This window comes from Athene noctua, chromosome 3, assembly GCF_965140245.1.
Source record: "Athene noctua chromosome 3, bAthNoc1.hap1.1, whole genome shotgun sequence".
In the NCBI taxonomy this organism is placed as follows: Eukaryota; Metazoa; Chordata; class Aves; order Strigiformes; family Strigidae; genus Athene; species Athene noctua.
The window spans coordinates 33,505,936-33,521,398 of NC_134039.1; the positions used below are offsets into that span (position 1 = coordinate 33,505,936).

General features: G+C 40.2%; 1 long non-coding RNA gene across 1 annotated transcript; it reads right to left on the reverse strand.

Moving 5' to 3' along the window:
• Window positions 1-2,534: 2,534 nt before the first annotated feature.
• LOC141958613 (uncharacterized) lies at window positions 2,535-10,980 on the reverse strand. Its single transcript, XR_012633291.1, has 3 exons — window positions 10,865-10,980; window positions 5,038-5,940; window positions 2,535-3,444 (listed from the first exon to the last, which is right to left on the reverse strand). It is a non-coding gene; the product is annotated as an uncharacterized LOC141958613 (long non-coding RNA).
• Window positions 10,981-15,463: the final 4,483 nt, after the last annotated feature.

The window sequence follows — 15,463 nt, forward strand, 5'->3', positions numbered from 1 at the left end:
AAAGCTTGTGGATTAATTTTAGCCAACAATAATAGTTCCTGTAAATTGTTGCTTCCTGTTTGTGACATAAATACAGTAAATAAACAACAACAAAATGGGAAACTAGTACCAGGACTGTGTACTAAGAGTGTATAAAACTGAAGTGGCCCTTGTAACACTTTGCAAAACATGCAGATAGGTATTTCAGATGTCTGGGCTGATTGACAAATTGCATGATTTGGAGTTTTAGATCTAGTTTCAGAGATGACAATTTGAAACATGATGCAGTCAAATAAACTCTGGTGAGTGCACTTGTGGTGAGGGAAGCTGCCACAGATCCCTTAACGTGCTCTGTCCTTGCCTGGAGGCATTTGTCCCTGGAGGATATGGAGAACACATAAATCCTACAGTTCCACTTAGTCCCACTGTCACCCAGAGTTTAAGCAAAGCTACTGGGTTTTGTATTTCGGGAAGGTGAAGTGCAGACAGACTTTCCATTCACCCAACCCACTCAGGGAGTAGTAATTTCTGATGGAAGGGCTGTGAGGGTGTTATTGACGTTTAATGTTTATCCACAGCTTGAAATTTCTTCCCCTATTCTATTCAGTGCTAAAGAACCATGCAGGAATTTCCACAACTGACGCTATGGTATTTCCAGGACTATGTTGTTACAGAAGATCAACCATAGTGGGTTGGATGAAAAATCTCTTCCGCAGGGTACAAGGACTGGCAGCAGAGGGTCGGAGAAAGTATGCAGGGGAGGGATGAGTATTGAGATTTTTTTCTGTAATGTATCCTCTGTCATGTTTGTTCTTATAATGCTGCCTTTGGGATTGAGTTTATTTATATGTGAATGATAAACCCACATGGGCACATTTCCTGGATTTTAAAAAAAAATATTCCTGAAAACTTTAGAATGACAGTGGTAAATGGACCCTAAAGTTAGTAGCATTTTCTGGTTAACACCAGGTATCCTGGACCTTTTAGTACTTCTCAGCCCTTCATGCTTTCTTGCCCCACCTTCTCTCATCTAGCTGGCAGTATGCCAGTGCATGGGGGTGTGAGATGGGACTGATAGCTCTGAGGACTGGCAACTTGAGAAAAAATTATCTAAAACTCTGAGCCTTTCCACATCATTTGCTAAAAATAGCCTTGTTTGTGTCTAAACACTCACCATGCCAGTCAGTGGGACTGATTCCATTTTTTTCTGATGTCCATAAGCACTGTTTCAGTGTGGTCTATAAATGGTACATAAAAGCAAGGCAGGCAGGTTTGCCTGATGTGTGTGACTAAGCTGTAGATTGAGCAGGCTGCCACATAACTCTCATAACTGCTTATTGCAAATCATCTGTGCATGGTATTCATCCCAAGGACTGGAATTAAAGGTCATATAATGAGATTTATCTAGATGACATGAGAAATGTGGAACCCTGTTGGATAATTGTGATTTCAGGGGACTTTCAAGCTCAGAAAAATAATTGGAGGGGTATAATACTGCTGTAGATAACTGAAGCCCAAACAAACACAAAAGACTACTGGAGAAAGTTAGGGTATTGTTTGTCGTCCTTTCAGTTTAGTCTTTAAAACTGTTAGACTTGCTTGGTAATACACAAAAAAGAAACATCCAAGAGCCAAGAACGGCAGGGGTGCATTCCTAGAAACACTTGAGAATACAGTATCCACACAAGAGCATTTGTTAAAGCTTAATTACTTCAGGATCTCTACTAAATAATGCATTAGCATATTCCTCATCCCAACAGACTTTTCACACAATGTGATGAGCCATTTAACAATCACTTTCTGTCCTCCCTTGTCTCCTCCTGCCACATTCCTTGCTGTGTATTCCTTCCACTTGTATACCTCTGATGTTCAGTCCCTGCTGTGACCTGGTTTAACACACTAATCTGATAGGAAGGAAACCCAGCAAAAAGAATGACGTGGTTCTCTGCTGGGTTAATGAGTTAAATCAGGTCACACAGGATGGGGGTTTTTTGAGCATCAGAGCCAGTTTAAGCAATGGAGAAAAATACTACCTAGGAGTGGGAGAGGCTGGACCAAGGACAAAGGAAAAGAGACTTTCTCCTTCAGTAGCAGGAATCCCTTAGGAGATCTCAGCAGTCTGAAACCACAACTCCAGGTGATTAGTCGAACGTCTCTGTTTTAAAATTGACTACACTTTAGAAATTAGTCACTAATTTAATAAAGAGGAGTCTCCTGCAAGCAGAGATCCCTCTGGGTACAGGGCCTGTCCCATCACGTGCCTGTCTTAGGAGAGGATGAGTGTGTTTAGGATTGAACACAACTTTGGCCACCAAAGAGCCTGATTCTGTAAGGCTATGCCTGCCAGTACCTATAAACACACATTGCAAAACTATTAGTTAAGTGGAGCTTCACTAGGTCCTGTTGTGTAATTTCTGTGCTGAAACACAGACAAAGGCATCTTTCATGCAATTAATTAAAATGCTTTTGCTGATTGTATACTAGGAGCAAAACATACCAGAGTGATACTGTTGCTGTTGTTATAAATTACGATCACAATGGATCATAATCCAATTAGAATTTTATTAATTATAGCAAATAGAATATGAGCAAAGACAGCGCTGGACGGCAGGGGAGTCTGCGCTCCGCCAACTGCCGCGCTGAGCAGTTCAAACAGTCCCTTTTTATACATCTTTACTTCCGTATTCATGAAGTAGGGGGGGGGTGCATGCTTCAGTTGTTGCTACGGGGTCGTTTTCTGCCTCCTGGTGATAAGAAGTCTTCTTCCTTCGTCCCATAGTTGACCCCACACCCATATGTCCTTATATGGGTCTGTTTGTCTTATTTCTGCCAGTTCCTTAGAACATCTTGCAGATATCTTTAACTTGCACAAGCGGTGTCTGGTTTAGTTTGTGTAAGCGATTGCGGTTATCTTATCTTTTGTTGTCTAACCTTTACATTGGACTTAACATAAATCTTAATAAACAATACCCTAGTCCATAGTTTTTCACAATCCCCCCTTTTTTTTTTTTTTTTATCCTATTATTGTTTATTAGACGCTACTTTCATTTTCGGCACTGCAAGCAAACCTTTTTCCACACTCCCAACATTTATCATAACATTCACAAGGTAATATCTCACAATTACAATAGGCATAGTCTTTACGTGGCATAACGCATTCACAACAATCTTCATCCTCATTAATAGATACACTCTTATATTTTGCCCCAGACCTCGTAGTTAAAATAAGCAATTTAGCTATGTCAAACCGTTTTTTAATGAAGTTTAAAATATAGCGTAATATACAAGGTCCAAATATAAGTCCCAGAATCAACATAATAAGCGGTCCTGCTAAAGCAGACAACAAAGTGGTTAGCTAAGGTGAAACATAAAACCAGTTTTCATACCATGATCTGCCCGCCTCACGATCTTTCTTACGTTGATCTAACCTTTTCCGGAGTTCAGACATGGTGTCCTGGACTACTCCTGTATGGTCAGCAAAAGAACAACATTCTTCATTGAGAGCTATACATAACCCTCCTTCCTTTAAGAACAATAGATCTAATCCTCTTCTATTTTGCAGCACTACTTCTGATAAAGACTTTACTGAAGTGGCTAAATTTTGGATAGATTGTTCTATTTTTGCTAAATCCTCATCTACAGCCATCTGCAAATTTTGTAATTCCTGACCTTTTACTAGGGAGGCTATGCCTGTACCTGCTCCAACTCCGCCTGCTATCAACAGTGTAGTTAGGGTTACTACTGTAATTGGTTCTCGTTTTTGTCTATTCAGGTCTCCTTCAAAGTGACGTAACACTTCCTCAGAGGTATGATAGATCAGACGAGGAACAATAATCACCTGTATGCAAAACTGAGATTGATTAAACACGTTTAGGGATAGGCAAGGTGTTACTCCGATGTCTGAACAAACCCATTTCGCTCCTGGTGTCGGGATAGCCCATTTGTCATTTTGATTCTTATGTTTTTCTATATTGGTGTTAGTGACTGTTCGGTTGCACAAAGGCTGATACTTTTTGGGCACTGTGCCTATACATTTTCCTTGGCCTGTTACTAATTGAATAGTAACTCCTTGCGTCTGGTTCTTCATGTCATCCCATGGACATTCTCGTGGGTTTGATCCATTAGACCATTGAATTCTACCTGGTTTTCCAATTGCTTCAAAATATGGAGGTCTAACATTATAACATAACCAGCATTCCTCAGTCAAATTTGGTTTGCTCTCATTAAGGGCACGATAAGAGGCCTGCATTAGATTCCATAAGGGGTCCTTGGATTCTGGCAACTCCAGATCCCTGGATAAGGAGAATTCAGTCATAGCGTCTTTAGTTGTTTCCGAAAGGAAGTCTGGAGAAGGGGTTACGACAATTACGGGGGCAACCTTTTCTTTAGAAGAAGTGGGTGGGTTCAGGACCAGGTTTGGTCCTACTGGTAAGGGATCATGAGGAAGCTTTTCTTTAACTATTCTAAATAAACTTCCCCTATCCGCTCCCGATTCCCAATATCTAATTCCCCAGATACGTCCAACTAACCATGTGTCATCTTGGGGTTCTTTTATAATTATTTCAATTCTGTTACAGGACACGCTGCCACAGGGTTGTTTAGGGTGTCCATCAAAATCATGCTTTGGGGGAGTGCAGCCCAGGGGTCCCCAAGTTACATCTATATATTTATCTCCCCGCGTTTTCCAATTTGAAGCAACAGTTTCACAACCCCAATAGGCACAGTGAAAATGACCTGGATAATTACAATAACTTCTGCCAGGGTTACTTGCTGGACATATATAAAATGCCTTGCATTGGGCCTGAAGCTTTGCTAGTTCTGGGGTAAAAACAGGGGAGCCCTGTTCTATAGGTATCAGGGAATATAGATGCACGGAGAAATTCCACTTCCCTGGACCGATCTGAGTTTGAATTAATTTTGACTCTGGTAAATTATATAATTTCCAGGCCATAGGTTCATGAGGGTTTCCATTTGCTTGGGTTATTACTAATAACAAAACTAATGGTATACCAGAAAAAAGGGTGTCTGTCAATTTTGCCAATTTAAGTATATTTTTACCAGTCCTGGGGAAGTTCGGCCATTGCTGCTTTTGCATCCCATTGTTCTGGTTCTTTTCTCCACAGTTTGTTCCTCCTCTGCCTCGCCCGTCGACTCGGTTGCTTCGAGTCATGGGGTGTACCATCTTCTTGGCAGCAAGGGAATTCTTCAGGAGAACTGCTGTTTCGGGCTTTGTGCCTATTTACATAGGCTTCTCACTTTGCAGCTTTAACTAATGGGGCAAAACAAGACACGGTTAGTACTTCCCTTCTGCACTTTATAGCCAAAATTTCAGCTACAAAGGGGACTGGTTCGTTGGAGTGGTAACAATAATATTGAGGGTTTATTCCTTTGGCAAAAATTTCCCACCACTCATGGGATTCCCGAATAATTTCTTGTTTAGACTCTAATTGTTTTAATTTCCACTCAGTGAGAGTTCTTTGGATTTTTCCAACACTGTGTGCAAACTCCTATTGGAGGGTATCCACATTCACAGTGTGTCCACCATTTGTCCTGGCATACCTTACATCTAAAGCAAGCAAATGGATAACAATTGCAGTTCAAATCATTACATCTAATCCGTATATCTAGAGTGCATATATTATTTCCATCAGCATATTTTCTATATTCAATATTGTGTGGTTGCATAAGTCTAGCAATTTCCTTTAACACACTTTGTACGCTTCCATATATAATAGATAAAAAAAAAGAAATAATTATAGCAAGTATAAACAGCAATACACACTTTATACCAAAAGGTAATGCGGCAAAGTAATCAAATAAAGTCTCTATCATTACGTTATCTTTTCAGGGTTATCTTGGTGTCACCTGGAGTACTGATTACTTTCCAGTGGGGTCTTGTCACTGGGCCTTTAATGCGACTGGCATGAGTCCATCCACGCTCAGCAGTCCGGACAGCTGTTTCTGTTGTGAGCAAAACAAGATAAGGTCCCTCCCAATTGGGTTTTAGGGTTTCTTCCTTCCACACTTTAACCAATATCCAATCCCCAGGTTTAACATTGTGAATTTTTAAGTCCAACGGGGGTCGTTGCACAATCAGTCCATGTTCCCAAAGCTTGTTACGATGTTCTGCTAATTGTGAAACATATTCATTAATCACACGGTCTCGAATTAAAACATTTGTTTGTGGATTTTCAATTCTATAGGACATTCCATACACCATTTCAAACGCTGATATTCCTATATCTGCTCGGGGTCTGGTTCTGAGAATTAATAGTGCCATGGGTAGGCACTTAATCCATGATAATTTGGTTTCTATCATTAATTTGGTCAAAATAGTTTTGATTTCTCCGTTCATCCTTTCAACTTTTCCCGAACTTTGTGGATGCCATGGTGTATGGTATTCCCACATAATACCCAAGCTTTCGGTTAGGTCTCTAACAATTTTTGACACAAAGTGTGTTCCTCTGTCCGAGTCGATTACTTCAGGTACTCCATATCGAGGTATAATGTGCTCAAGTAACACTTTAGTAACTTGGTTAGCAGTTGCCCTGGAGGTAGGAAAAGCCTCAACATAATGTGTTAAATGATCCACCATTACTAATAAATATTTGTAACGCCCTGCCCTAGGTAGTTCAGTAAAATCCACTTGTATGTGTGAGAAAGGTCTGTATGCTGGGGAACGTCCTCCAAGAGGTTTTTGTCTCATGTTGTTTCGATTAACCTTTTGGCAGGTCTCGCAGGCTGCCGTGACTGTCTTTGCTACGTTATATACGCCTATACAGGCAAACTGTTGATTAAAATGATCAACTAACGCCTGGGTTCCCCAGTGTGTTTTACTGTGTATTTTTGAAAATATTTCGAGTGCTATGCCCTTTGGCAAGGCTTCTCTCCCATCTGGCAATATGTACTTACCATCTTGTTCCTTAGCTCCCATCTGTTCTAGTTTTTCCTTTTCTGCATACTCAAAACTCAAATTTTTACTAACAGGTATTTGTTGCATAATCAAAATCATACTATAATTGCCTGCCACTCGTTTTGCTTCTGTATCAGCTGCATTATTTCCCCTAACTTGATAACTTGTACCTCACTGGTGTCCCTTTATATGTACAACTGCTATTTTATTCGGCATTTTCAATGCCCCCAGAACTCGCCGAATTAATTCCGGGTGTATCAGTTCTTTTCCCTGTGAGTTAACAAATCCTCTTTCCTCCCATATTTTCCCAAAAGTATGTACTACTCCGAACGCATAGCGTGAGTCTGTATATATAGTTCCATCCCTTTCCTTCAGTGACTCTAATGCTTTCCACAATGCATACGACTCACAGGCTTGAGCCGACCAGCTGGCACTTAGGGGGCTTGATTCTATTGTCTTAAATTCTCCTTTTTCCAACTTAACGATGGCATATCCGGACAATCGTTTACCTTCCACTATTCGTGATGACCCATCTATAAATAATACTTCTCCACATTGTAGTTCTTCTTCTTCTAAGTCTGGCCTAATGCTTGTCTGCTGTTCAATTGTTTGAAAACAATTGTGCAATAGTTCATTACCTTCTCCTGGGTACAAAAATTCAGCGGGGTTAACTGCTCCAATAGTTTTCAAAGATAGTTTAGGGGATTCTATAAGTATTCCCTCATACTTTAATAATCGGCTATCTGTAAGCCATTTTTCTGCTTTTTGTTGTAACACTCCCCTGATATTATGAGGCGCATATAAGACAACTCCTCCATTAAAGGTAATGCGATTCATTTCCTCAAGTAATAAGGCAGCAGCAACAATGATTTGTAAACAACTCGGCCAACCCCTGCTCACAGGGTCCAACAGCTTTGATAGGTATGCCACCGGTTTCTTTTGTCCGGCCCATTCCTGAGTTAATACTCCGAATGCCGTTCCTTCATGTATGTTAACAAATAAATGGAATGGCCGCTTTAAATCTGGTAGGCTTAAAAGCAGCGCTTGACTTAGCTCCCTTTTGAGACTGGCAAACTGCTCCTGATCCTGAGGGGTCCACTTGGGTATTTTGTCTTTAGACAGTTGTTCATATAAGAATTTAACTTTAAAGCTGTAGTTCTCTATCCATTGTCTACAATACCCAAATAGCCCTAATGCTTGCCGAATTTGCCTCTTAGTGACAGGCATAGGTAATTCCAGAATTCCTTTAATGCGTTCTGGATCCAATATCTTCTTGCCGTTAAACAAATAATGACCCAAATATTTCACTTTTTCCTCCACAAATTGTAACTTTTCTTGTGATACCCATAGTCCCTTTTGTGCAAGAAAGTTTAGGAGTCGAATGCTTTCTTTTCTTACATCCTCCTTATTATTCCCTGCTATGAGCAGATCATCTACATACTGTAACAGTACGTTTCCCGTTTGTATCTGGCATTCTTTTAAGAGCTCTTCCAGGGCCTGTCCAAACAGATTAGGGGACTCAGTGAACCCTTGGGGAAGCACGGTCCATCTCAATTGCTGTCTACGGCCTGTCTCTATGTCTTCCCATTCAAAGGCAAAATAATCACGGCATTCTTCTGCCAGTGGACAGGCCCAAAAGGCATCCTTTAAATCAGCCACACTATACCAGGAGTTATGGGGTCCTAACTTGCTTAGCAGCGTGTATGGATTTGCTACTACAGGGAACCGGGTGATAGTTCTTTTGTTTATTTCCCTTAAATCATGTACGAGCCGATATTTCCCATTTGGTTTCTTTACAGGCAGAATGGGGGTGTTAAAGGGTGACATACAAGGCCCTAAGATTCCTTGTGCTGGCAATCGATCAATCTCTGGTTTTAATCCTCTTCATCCTTCTAGGGATACAGGATATTGCTTTACCCTCACAGGTATGTGGGGTTCAGAAATTTGGATTTTAATCGGTGGAATTTCCAGTCTACTAATTGTGTCCGGAGAGTACCAGACATCGGGGTTAATTTGTCTTTGATCATCCAAGGTCAAAGGATAAGCAGACACTGTTAGCTCTTGATTTTTCACTTTAATTTCTAATTGCAATTCAACAATTAAATCTCGTCCTAGCAGATTAAATTCTGCTTCAGGGACGAGCAAGAGTTCACCCATTCCAAATTTATTTTCAGTTTCGAATACCACATTTTTGATTTTGTTTACTTTAAAGGGTTCTCCTTTTGCCCCAATTACTTGTACTTTTTCAGGGGAAATTTTACATCCCTCAGGTATTTGCCTAATAGTCGATTTCTCAGCCCCAGTGTCTACTAAAAAGGTGAACTCTTGTTTGTGGGGACCTAATTTTAATTTTATCAAGGGCTCATGATGACTCCGGTCCCCTAAAATATAGAGCCCCTGACTCTCCTATTCCATTTTCAATATTTCCTCATCCCTGATCCTTTCTCTGCAATTCTTCTCTATATGTCCCTTCTTTCCACAGTAAAAACAACATCTCTGTTCCTTCTTTACTACTACTATCAGATCCTCTCTGACCGCTGCTACCATCATTTTTACTTGTCGCTTACTACTCTCTTCTTCCCGCCTTACATAGACTTTCTGAGCTTCCCTCAATAATTCATCCAACCCTCTATTCTGCCAGTCTTCTAACTTTTCAATCTTCTTTCTGATATCTTCCCATGATTTTGCCACAAACTGAGTTTTGAGGAGCGCTTGCCCTAAAGGGTCGTCTGGATTTACCCCGGAGTATAGCTGAAGGGCTTTCCTCAGTCGTTCCAGCCACTCAGTAGGGCTTTCATCTTTCTTTTGCATTTCATTAAATGCTTTATTGATATTCTGGCCACGGGGTACTGCTTCTCTAATCCCCTGAATTACTATAGTTCTCAGGTCCTGCATATGAGTTCTATGCACCGGATCCTGATTATCCCAATTAGGTCTTTGGAGTGGCCATTTAATATCTGCTTGAGGTCCCTGGGCATGTTGAGCATCCCATAGTCTCATTCCTGCTCGTCTAATCATATCTCTTTCCCCGGTAGTAAATAATTGACCAAGGATAGATTGCATCTCATACCAAGTATAAAGGCTTGGTCCCAAAAATTGATTTAATCTTTCTGCCACTCCGAGTGGGTCCTCAATTAAGTTTCCCATCTCGGTTCTTTTAAAATCCCGTAGGTCAGCCGAGTTTAGGGGTATGGAAATATATCCGATCACTGGTTGAGGTCCCCCCATGGGTATTTCCCTTAAGGGGTACATCTGAGCTGCCCCTTTTTGACTTCTAGTTACGCGTCTAGGAGGAGGGGGAGACCCTTGTTCCGACTCTGGTGGGGGAGTGGGCGCTCTGGGGACCTCTGGAGGGGCTGAGGGAGCAGGAGGAGGAATGTAAGGAGGGGGGATTAGAAGGGTTTCGTCTAACTCTTCCTTCTTTTTCTTTTGTTTAGTTTTTATCTCGTTTAGCGGGTAAAGTCTAGCTCCCGGTCTTTCGAGCCACACTTCCGCATATTGACTCTCCTCTGGGTTAAGGGGTTTTTTACTATTAACCCAGAGGTTTAATTGCTATCTGTCCCAATCTTCTTCTGACCCATAGACTGGCCAAAAGACATTTTTAGAAATCATCTTCCCTCCCCATATCTTAGTACAATATTCTATCATCTTCTGTTTATCTTTCCCTAAGGTTCCAGGGAAATATCTCCAGTTGTCTAAGATATACGCCAGAGAGGTATTCTTAGGTACAGTGGGTACCCTTCCCATGGGAGTTGAAGGTTTGCTGCCCTTCGCCCCCATCTTCTGGATTATCCACAAATATACACTCACTCGCTCCCCTTGTTCCTGGCCCAGTCCCTCGCGGGAGATGGAAAACGCAGTACTTAAGGGTCCACGCTTGGTTCAGTATATCGAACCTCTCACTCGTTATAATCCAGGAAACCCAATCCCGCCCAAACGGCAAACCCGCGAACAAATTCGCAATATACTTACACGTCCTGCGTCTTCGTCCGGACTCCCGTGCACAGAATTTTATGGGATTTTACCGGTTTTTCCTTTGCTCATTATTCTAGAATTTAGGTTCGTCGGTAAGGTTGAGGTAGGCTGTTGGTCGCGGGGCCGCGGATTGTCACGGGGCGCCTCCCCGGAGGACCAAAGCTCACCGTTCCTTATCCGAGTCACAGCACCAAGAAATTGGTATAAATTACGACCACAATGGATCATAATCCAATTAGAATTTTATTAATTATAGCAAATAGAATATGAGCAAAGACAGCGCTGGACGGCAGGGGAGTCTGCGCTCCGCCAACTGCCGCGCTGAGCAGTTCAAACAGTCCCTTTTTATACATCTTTACTTCCGTATTCATGAAGTAGGGGGGGGTGCATGCTTCAGTTGTTGCTACGGGGTCGTTTTCTGCCTCCTGGTGATAAGAAGTCTTCTTCCTTCGTCCCATAGTTGACCCCTCACCCATATGTCCTTATATGGGGCTGTTTGTCTTATTTCTGCCAGTTCCTTAGAACATCTTGCAGATATCTTTAACTTGCGCAAGCGGTGTCTGGTTTAGTTTGTGTAAGTGAGTTCGGTTATCTTTTGTTGTCTAACCTTTACATTGGACTTAACATAAATCTTAATAAACAATACCCTAGTCCATAGTTTTTCACACTGTGTAAAGAAAGAAAATAAAAACAGTTTATCAAACGAGTTTGAAAGAACAGTACATCACAACTCCTGCAAGAAGTTTCTTTTGTTCTTTTCCCAAGTGGATCTACTTGGGAAGATTTCTGTGGTTGTTCTCAATGGAAGTTCTTAAAGGCATTTGAAAAAGGTGAATAGCAAGGAATATCACAGGTTCAGTAGAGTTTTTGACATAAATTCATGCTGCAGCTGTATGTACCACCCCTCAATGGCACTTTGCTGACATTCAGCCTAGAAAACTATATGGCCCTCAGATGTAAAATAGGAACACTGTTATTGTTGCCTAGAGAAAGCAAACCGTCATTCGGAAAGAAGTCACATTAATATTGTGATGGGTAACATTCTTTTTATGTATATAAACATTATAATGCTGGCTGCTTTATTAATGCTTTCATTGGTGTTATAGTTGAATTGAAATAACTAGAATCCGAAATAAATTTACTAAATATTTATTAAGGTAGGAAAGCAAAACAGCGCGCTGGGCGGCCGGGGAGTCGCAGCTCTACCCGAGGCTCGCGAATTCCGACAAGTAACACAGCCTTTTTATCCTCACGGAGGTCGGTTTCGACAATCTTCGGCACGCCCCTTAGCTTCTTTTGTTATTATAATTTCTTTAAGGCTGGCTAGCTTCGAGGTCGGTTTGAGCGAAGAGTTAGGCTTTCAGTTACGTAGCAATGTGGGTTGTACATTTGTTAACAGGAAGCTGTGAAGCTGTAAATTACAAAACTAATCTCTTTTTACACTAAGGTCTAAACAAAGACAAAAGTTCAAAAGTTGTCATGGTAATATAAGATTGTAGTTTAACAGTTGCCTTGAGACAGTACCTCTTGCAACCTCGCGGTTAAGTCTTTTTTCTTGCCAGACAGGACGTTCTCAGATCTGTTGCAGCAAGATCATTCCTTTTGTTAAAAAAAACCCGTTTGATCTGCAAATTACCCTTGATTACTTATCACAATTGGTTCAACAGGTAGAACAGAAACTTTTTGCGTTTCATGCCAGTCTTTCTTTTCAGAAGCCCCAACAGCGTAAAAAAAGAGCAGTGGCAATTAAGACTACTGAGAAAGCATGGCTGTCCAGGTTCCCAGACTAAAAATAAACAAGCCGTATTGAATAGGAAGTGAGGTCCCCTGTCAATATGATATGTTTGTGTCCAGGTTCATAAATATTTGCTGAACAGAACAGCATAAGGAATTCAGTCTTGAGCAGCTTGCTTGCATGTGTTCCTTCTGGCATTGTGATTATCATGTTTATTTGCAACTATTTTGGGTTTTTTTTGTTTTGTAACTATAATATTGCCTCATGAATCAAAATGGTTACATGCTATTTTCTTTGCAGAAAAAACCCAAAACATCAGGAAAACATTTTCTCAGCATTGCTAAGAACAGAAGTCATAAAAGCAAAAATGTATTTTTCATCCTAGTAGAAACATGTTATGTTCTTTTTTCTGACTAAAAACTGACATATGACAATTTAATTCAACCACTGTAACTTTAGACAAAAAATTTTGTCACCAAAAGCTGCTGACCTAGAATGTCCATTGCTCTTTATTTTCTGTTTCATCTATGAATCAACACTAACAAGTCTGGGGCTGGAAAAAAATGGTAAAATTCTGTCTCATGAAAATATTTTTTTATACATTTTGATCTTTCTGTCAAGGAATATGCCTTGGAGCTGGAGATTATACCAGCTGTTCTTCAGTATCCAAAACTACTAACACCTCACTCCCTCAGCTGGACCTGTTTCATTTCCAGTTTCATTGAACAAGATTTTTACCAGATCCATTAAAACATTTTCTGTTGAGTTTTCCAGTCCAGTAGAGTGCTGTGGAGAGAAAAGGAAAGGTCACAGAACGTTCTAGGGAAACAGGCAATAATTTTTTAAATTAACTTGGCGTCATTACCAAGCCCCAGCTCTGAAATACTTGTGCTGGCAATATTTGTAAAGCTGCATCATGCCCTTCCTATCATTTAGAGTGTAAGATTCAGTACTCAGCATTAGCTGACCTAGCACTTACCATGAGATTAAGTTTACTAAAGCATCATTGTCAGAATAGTTGGTATAAGATCTAATATTTTTTAAAAATATCACTTCTCCATTATTGCTGTTAGGCATCCTACATAACTATTTGGAAAATGTGAGCCTTATTGTAGTTGACAAGCACTTAAAAATCATAGATGAAAATGGTGGAGTCTAATGTTATGTTCCTACTTCCATGAAAAGGAATTTAAGAAGTGTATTTTACAATGCTGAGCACCCAACAGCTTGCAAAGTGAACACAAGTTGATGAGTTCTCTGAGTTTTTGAAAAACAAGCTAAATACAGAAATCTAGCTTGCCTTCTGGTTAAAAAAAAAAAAAAAAAAAAAAAAAAAGAAAAAGGAGAAGCCTAATCTTTACATGTTAACTGTTTTCCCACTAGTTACTGAACACTTACCAAGCTTCCCCTGTCCTAATCCGGTGTACACTCCTTGAACAACCCATGAAGTGCCTTATCATAAAGACTATAATACCTTCTTTTTGTCATTGTATCTTTTGGAACTTAATAATATTAATAATTTGTTCATGTTTCTTTTCTGTTTCACAGACTCAGGGGATTGAAACTCAACATAAGATATTTCAGGTACTTGACCCAGTGAAAAAAGGTAAACTTTATATTTTTCTTTAATTCTTAAAATTGCCATAAGCCATTTTTTTTCTGTAATCTCAAACCTCATTAAAGAATCCTTTGGCAGGGATTTCACTCAGTCCTAGCGTTTGGAAGAGCTCATTTTTCTTTAGTTTAAACTATCTTCATGTTATTACACTCTGCTTTACTGATTGGGAACAGTCTCACTGGAGAAAAACTGAACCTGAGGCGAGTTCCAGAGAGGTGAAAAAATATTTGTTCCTATTGGCAGTAGGGCACACACATTTTTAATAATGTGGTTATTTGGTACAGAGAGACTAGAGGAGAAAACATTCATTGAAGTCAAACAATGCAGCCCAATCCTATGGAAAATTTGGATCAACCGGAACTTTTTGGTTTCAGTACAGACAAAATGAAAGAAGCAATATGGAGGCTAAGGAAGCAGAACAAGAGGACTTGTGTCATTGCAAGCACAAGGAAATCTGGGAAAGATTTAGGTGTTAAAGTGAACAAGGAGCTCAACATGAGTTATCTTCATACTGTGCCACAAGGAGAAATAGAGTTTTTGCCTGTGTGAAAATAGGAGAGAAAAGCCATCTTGACTTCAGACTAACAATGAATTACTTTGACGACTTCTGGTGTCATCATTATTTTAAAGAATGTTTAAAAAAAGAAGAATGCAAAAGAGAACCCGTCAAAGTACGTGAGAACTAGAGACAACCTCTTGTGATACTTAAGAGAATTCAGCCACTTTATGAAGAAATGAGACTTTATGGGATGAAAATTGTCTCCTAAAATACAAGGATATTCTTCAGTAGAGTATCTGAAAGTAGCAGAGATAGCTTCAGTCCATGAAAAGAAAGTATGAGAAGCTGTGACTGGAATTGATGACAGACAAACTTGCAATAGAAGTAAGGGATGCATGTTTTGGCAGGGAGTCAGAAAGCCCATTACTGCAAACTCCAGGAGATGTAGGGGGTTCTCTGTCCTGCTTCAGTAAAACACACAGTCTACAACAGGGCCCACAGAAAACTGAATGAAACTGCTAGCCTATTTTTCATGGTAAGGGACACATATACGAAATGATCTGTGGTTCTTTCAGGCCTTAGAAATCTGGTTTTCAGAAACTTAGAATTTTAATGTTTCATATTAAAACAGAATTGGCTTTTTAAGTAATGTAGAGTTTATTCCATCCAGAAGTTTAAGGTTAGGGTTTATTAGAGTTTTTGGTAGAGTTTTAATAGAAAACAATGCTGTGGACTGAGTACTGA